The sequence below is a fragment of the Triticum urartu genome, chromosome 5, assembly GCF_003073215.2.
Source record: "Triticum urartu cultivar G1812 chromosome 5, Tu2.1, whole genome shotgun sequence".
Classification (NCBI taxonomy): Eukaryota; Viridiplantae; Streptophyta; class Magnoliopsida; order Poales; family Poaceae; genus Triticum; species Triticum urartu.
Window position 1 is genome coordinate 480,638,880 of NC_053026.1, and position 5,778 is coordinate 480,644,657.

Sequence of the window (5,778 nt, forward strand, 5' to 3'; positions counted from 1 at the left end):
CCTAATTATTTAAGAAATTTTGGAGTACCAGAAGTATGGTGAATGTTCAGATTACTACAGACTGTCCTGTTTAAGACAGATTCTGTTTTTGATGCATAGTTTGCCTGTTTTGATGAAACCATCGATTTCTATCAGTGGATTAAGCCATGGAAAAGTTATATTACAGTAGCTAAAATGCAAAAATAAAATATGAATTGGTTTGCAACAATACTTAGAGTAGTGATTTGCTTTATTATACTAACGGATCTTACCGAGCTTTCTGTTGAGTTTTGTGTGGATGAAGTGTTCGAAGATCGAGGAGGTCTCGATGTGAGGAGAAGGAGGAGAGGCAAGCTCAAGCTTGGGGATGCCCAAGTCACCCCAAGTAAATATTCAAGGATACTCAAGAGTCTAAGGTTGGGGATGCCCCGGAAGGCATCCCATCTTTCTTCAACAGGTATCGGTATGTTTTCAGATTCGTTTCGTTCATGTGATATGTGCAAATCTTGGAGCGTCTTTTGCATTTAGTTTTCATTTTTCTTTGATGCACCATGCTGGTATGCGATAGTCCATGGTTGATTTATAGAATGCTCTTTGCACTTCACTTATATCTTTTGAGTATGGCTTTATAGAATGCTTCATGTGCTTCGCTTATATCATTTGAAGTTTGGATTGCCTGTTTCTCTTCACTTAGAAAACCACCATTTGTAGAATGCTCTTTTGCTTCACTTATATTTGTTAGAGCGTGGGCATATCTTTTGTAGAAAGAATTAAACTCTCTTTCTTCACTTATATCTATTTAGAGAGATGACAGGAATTGGTCATTCAATGGTTAGTAATAAAATCCTACATAAAACTTGTAGATTACTAAATATGATATGTTTGATTCCTTGTAATAGTTTTACGATATAAATATGGTGATATTAGAGTCATGCTAGTGGGTAGTTGTGGATTGTAGAAATACTTGTGTTGAACTTTGTGATTCCCGTAGTATGCACGTATGGTGAACCGTTATGTAACGAAGTTGGAGCATGAGGTATTTATTGATTATCTTCCTTATGAGTGGCGGTCGGGGACGAGTGATGGTCTTTTCCTACTAATCTATCCCCCTAGGAGCATGCACGTAGTACTTTGTTTCGATGACTAATAGATTTTTGCAATAAGTATTTGAGTTCTTTATGACTAATGTTGAGTCCATGGATTATACGCACTCTTACCCTTCCATCATTGCTAGCCTCTTCGGTACCGTGCATTGCCCTTTCTCACCTCGAGAGTCGGTGCAAACTTCGCCGGTGCATCCAAACCCCGTGATATGATACGCTCTATCATACATAAGCCTCCTTATATCTTCCTCAAAACAGCCACCATACCTACCTATCATAGCATTTCCATAGCCATTCCGAGATATATTGCCATGCAACTTCCATCATCTTCATATACATGACTTGAGCATCATTGTCATATTGCTTTGCATGATCATAAGATAGCTAGCATGATGTTTTCATGGGTTGTCTATTTTTTGATGTCATTGCTACACTAGATCATTGCGCATCCCGGTACACCGCCGGAGGCATTCATACAGAGTCATATCTTTGTTCTAGTATCGAGTTATAATATTGAGTTGTAAGTAAATAGAAGTGTGATGATCATCATTATTAGAACATTGTCCCATGTGAGGTTATCAAAATAAAAGTGGCCAAAGAAGCCCCAAAAAAGGAGAGAGAGAGAGGCCAAAGAAGCCTACAGAAAAAATAAAAAAATAAAAAATAAAATAAGAGAAAAGAGAGAATGGACAATGTTACTATACTTTTACCACACTTGTGCTTAAGAGTAGCACCATGTTATTCATATACAGAGTCTCTTGAGTTATCACTTTCATATACTAGTGGGAATTTTCATTATAGAACTTGGCTTGTACATTCCAACGATGGGCTTCCTCAAATGCCATAGGTCTTCATGAGCAAGCAAGTTGGATGCACACCCACTTAGTTTCAGTTTGAGCTTTCATACACTTATACCTCTAGTGCATCTATTGCATGGCAATCCCTATTACTCGCATTGACATCAATTTATGGCATCTCCATGGCCCGTTGATTAGCCGCGTCGATGCGAGACTTTCTCCCTTTTTTGTATTCTCCACACAACCTCCACCATCATATTCTATTCCACCTATAGTGCTGTATCCATGGCTCACGCTCATGTATTGCGTGAAAGTTGAAAAGCTTTGAGAACATCAAAAGTATGAAACAATTGCTTGGCTTTTCATCGGGGTTGTGCATGATTTGAATGCTTTGTGTGGTGAAGATAGAGCACAACCAAACCATATGATTTTGTAGGGATTACTTCCTTTGGCCATGTTATTTTGAAAAGACATGATTGCTTTATTAGTATGCTTGAAGTATTATTGTCTTAATGTCAAATGATAGACTATTGCTTTGAATCACTCCTGTCTTAATATTCATGCCATGATTAGATTACATGATCAAGATTATGCTAGGTAGCATTCCACATCAAAACTTATCTTTTTTATCATTTACCTACTCGAGGACGAGCAGGAATTAAGCTTGGGGATGCTGATACATCTCCGTAGTATCTATAATTTTTGATTGTTCCATGCCAATATTATACAACTTTCATATACTTTTGGCAACTTTTATACTATTTTTGGGGACTAACATATTGATCCAGTGCCAGTTCCTGTTTGTTGCATGTTTTTTTGTTTCGCAGAAAATACATATCAAACGGAGTCCAAACGGGATAAAAACTGATGGAGATTTTTTTGGAATATATGTGATTTTTGGGAAGAAGAATCAACGCGAGACGATGCCTGAGGGGACCACGAGGTAGGGGGCGCGCCCTAGGGGGTCAGGCGCGCCCTAGGCCCTCGTGGCCTCCCTATAATGCAGTTGGTGCCCTTCTTTCGATGCAAGAAAGTCAATATCCGGATAGAAATCGTGTTAAAATTTCAGCCCAATCGAAGTTATGGATCTCCGGGAATTTAAGAAACGGTGAAAGGGCAGAATCTGGAACACACAAACAGAGAGAGACAGAGAGACAGATGCAATCTCAGAGGGGCTCTCGCCCCTCCACCACCATGGAGGCCATGGACCAGAGGGGAAACCCTTCTCCCATCTAGGGAGAAGGTCAAGGAAGAAGAAGAAGAAGGGGGCTCTCTCCCCCTCTCTCCCGATGGCGCCGAAACGCCGCCCCGGGCCATCATCGTGTGACGGCGATCTACACCAACACCTCCGTCATCTTCACCAACATCTTCATCACCTTCCCCCATCTATCTACAGCTGTCCACTCTCCCGCAACCCGCTGTACCCTCTACTTGAACATGGTGCTTTATGCTTCATCTTATTATCCAATGATGTGTTGCCATCCTATGATGTCTGAGTAGATTTTCGTTGTCCTATCAGTAATTGGTGAATTTCTATGATTGGTTTAATTTGCTCATGGTTATGTTGTTGTCCTTTTGTGCCCATCATATGAGCGCGCGCGTGGATCACACCATAGGGTTAGTTTTATGTTGATAGGACTATGTATTGGAGGGCAAGAGTGACAGAAGCTTCAACCTAGCATAGAAATTGATGCTTACAGGATTGAAGGGGGACCAATATATCTTAATGCTATGGTTGGGTTTTACCTTAATGAACATTAGTAGTTGCGGATTCTTGCTAATAGTTCCAATCATAAGTGCATAGAATTCCAAGTCAGGGATGACATGCTAGTTGTGGCCTCTCCCACATAAAACTGGCTATCGGTCCAGTAACATAGTCAATTGCTTAGGGACAATTTCTCAACTCCTACGATCATTTTTCCACACTCGCTATACTAACTTTATTGCTTCTTTACCTAAAACAGCCCTAGTTTTTATTTACGTGCTCTTTATATTGTTGCAAACCTATCCCATTACACCTACAAAGTACTTCTAGTTTCATACTTGTTCTAGGTAAAGCAAACCTTAAGCGTGCGTAGAGTTGTATCGGTGGTCGATAGAACTTGAGGGAATATTTGTTCTACCTTTAGCTCCTCGTTGGGTTCGACACTCTTACTTATCGAAAGAGGCTACAATTGATCCCCTATACTTGTGGGTTATCAGAGAGGCACCAATGGAAGTGGTGAACCCCTCCATGATGGTGGCTAGATTGGATCTGGTGATTCTTGACTCTGCGGCGACTGGATGAATATTTCGTCGACTCCCCTAGGGTTCTGGTATTTTTGGGGTATTTATAGAGCAAATAGGTGGTCGGGGGCCCCTGAGGTGGGCACATTCCACCAGGGCGTGCCTGGGCCTCCTAGCGCGCCCTGGTGATTGTGCCCCCCTCGGGGCACCCCCAGGTGCAACCAGGGCCCATTGCCTTCCTTCTGGCCCATAAAAAATCTCCGCAAAGTTTCTTGGCATTTGGACTCCGTTTGATATTGATTTTATGCGATGTAAAAAACATGAAAAAAATAGCAACTGGCACTTTGCACTATGTCAATAGGTTAGTACCAAAAAATGATGTAAAATGACTATAAAATGATTATAAAACATCCAAGATTGATAATAAAACAACATGGAACAATAAAAAAATTATAGATACGTTGGAGCTTATCAGCATCCCCAAGCTTAACTCCTACTCGTCCTCGAGTAGGTAAGTGATAAAAATAGAATTTTTGATGTGGGGTGCTGTTCATCAAGTCATATCATATTCTTTTCTTTATAGCATGGACATTTGGACTTTTATGTGATTCAAAGCAATAGTCTAGTTTTGACATAATAATTTAGATACTCAAGCATATCAACAAGCAACCATGTCTTTCAAAATATCAATGCTAAAATAAGTTATCCCTAGCTCATTATGCTCAAACATTGATCCATTAATGAAACACACTCGAATATTAACTACACCCAATACTTGAGCACGATCATATTGCCTCCTAGTTGGTGCTTTTATGAGATAAGATGGAGACTCAAATTTCAAAATAAAAATTGCATAAAGTAAAAGATAGGCCCTTCGCGGAGGGAAGCAGGGATTTGTAGAGGTGCCAGAGCTCAAAGCGAAACAATTTAGATAAAAAAATTTTGGGAGGTGTATCCATCCCACCAACAAAAACGACTTAGAGTTCCCAATACTTTCCATGCATAGATATATCATACGCGGTTCCCAAACAAAAAAAATAAAGTTTATTCCTTTTTCCACCATAACTTTCACTTTCCATGGCTAACCGTATCGATGGGTGCCCTCCATACCAACACTTTCCAAGGAATTTATTATTTGACAACATAAAGTAAATTCATTTCTTTTTGCATTTCGGGACTGGGCATCCCTAATACCTTTGCCTTACTCTCGTGCAATGACAAGTGAATAAACACTCATCTTGAGAATAACACATCTAGCATGGAAAATATTAGCCACCCTCACCGCTCCGCGAACGAAACAAACACACAAAAGAGAAGTTTATTTTGAAAATTACAGATGGCACATGCAAATTTGCTTAGAACGACAAAAGAATACTGCATATAGGTAGATATAGTGGACTCATGTGGCAAAACTGGTTTAAAGGATTTTGGATGCATAAGCAGAGGTCATACTTAGTGTAAAATGAAGGCTAGCAAAAGATTGGAAAGCGACCAACCAAGAAATGAATAATCTCATGTAGCGACCCGACCCGAATGGATCAAGTCTCTGTGCTTAAGTGTCATCCCTGGATCGGTATGCTGACACACACAGTACTCAAGGATTTATAACAGAGCTAAATCACATGTATAAGTAACGTAAGATACTATTACCTCAATCCAAAATAGCGGAAGTA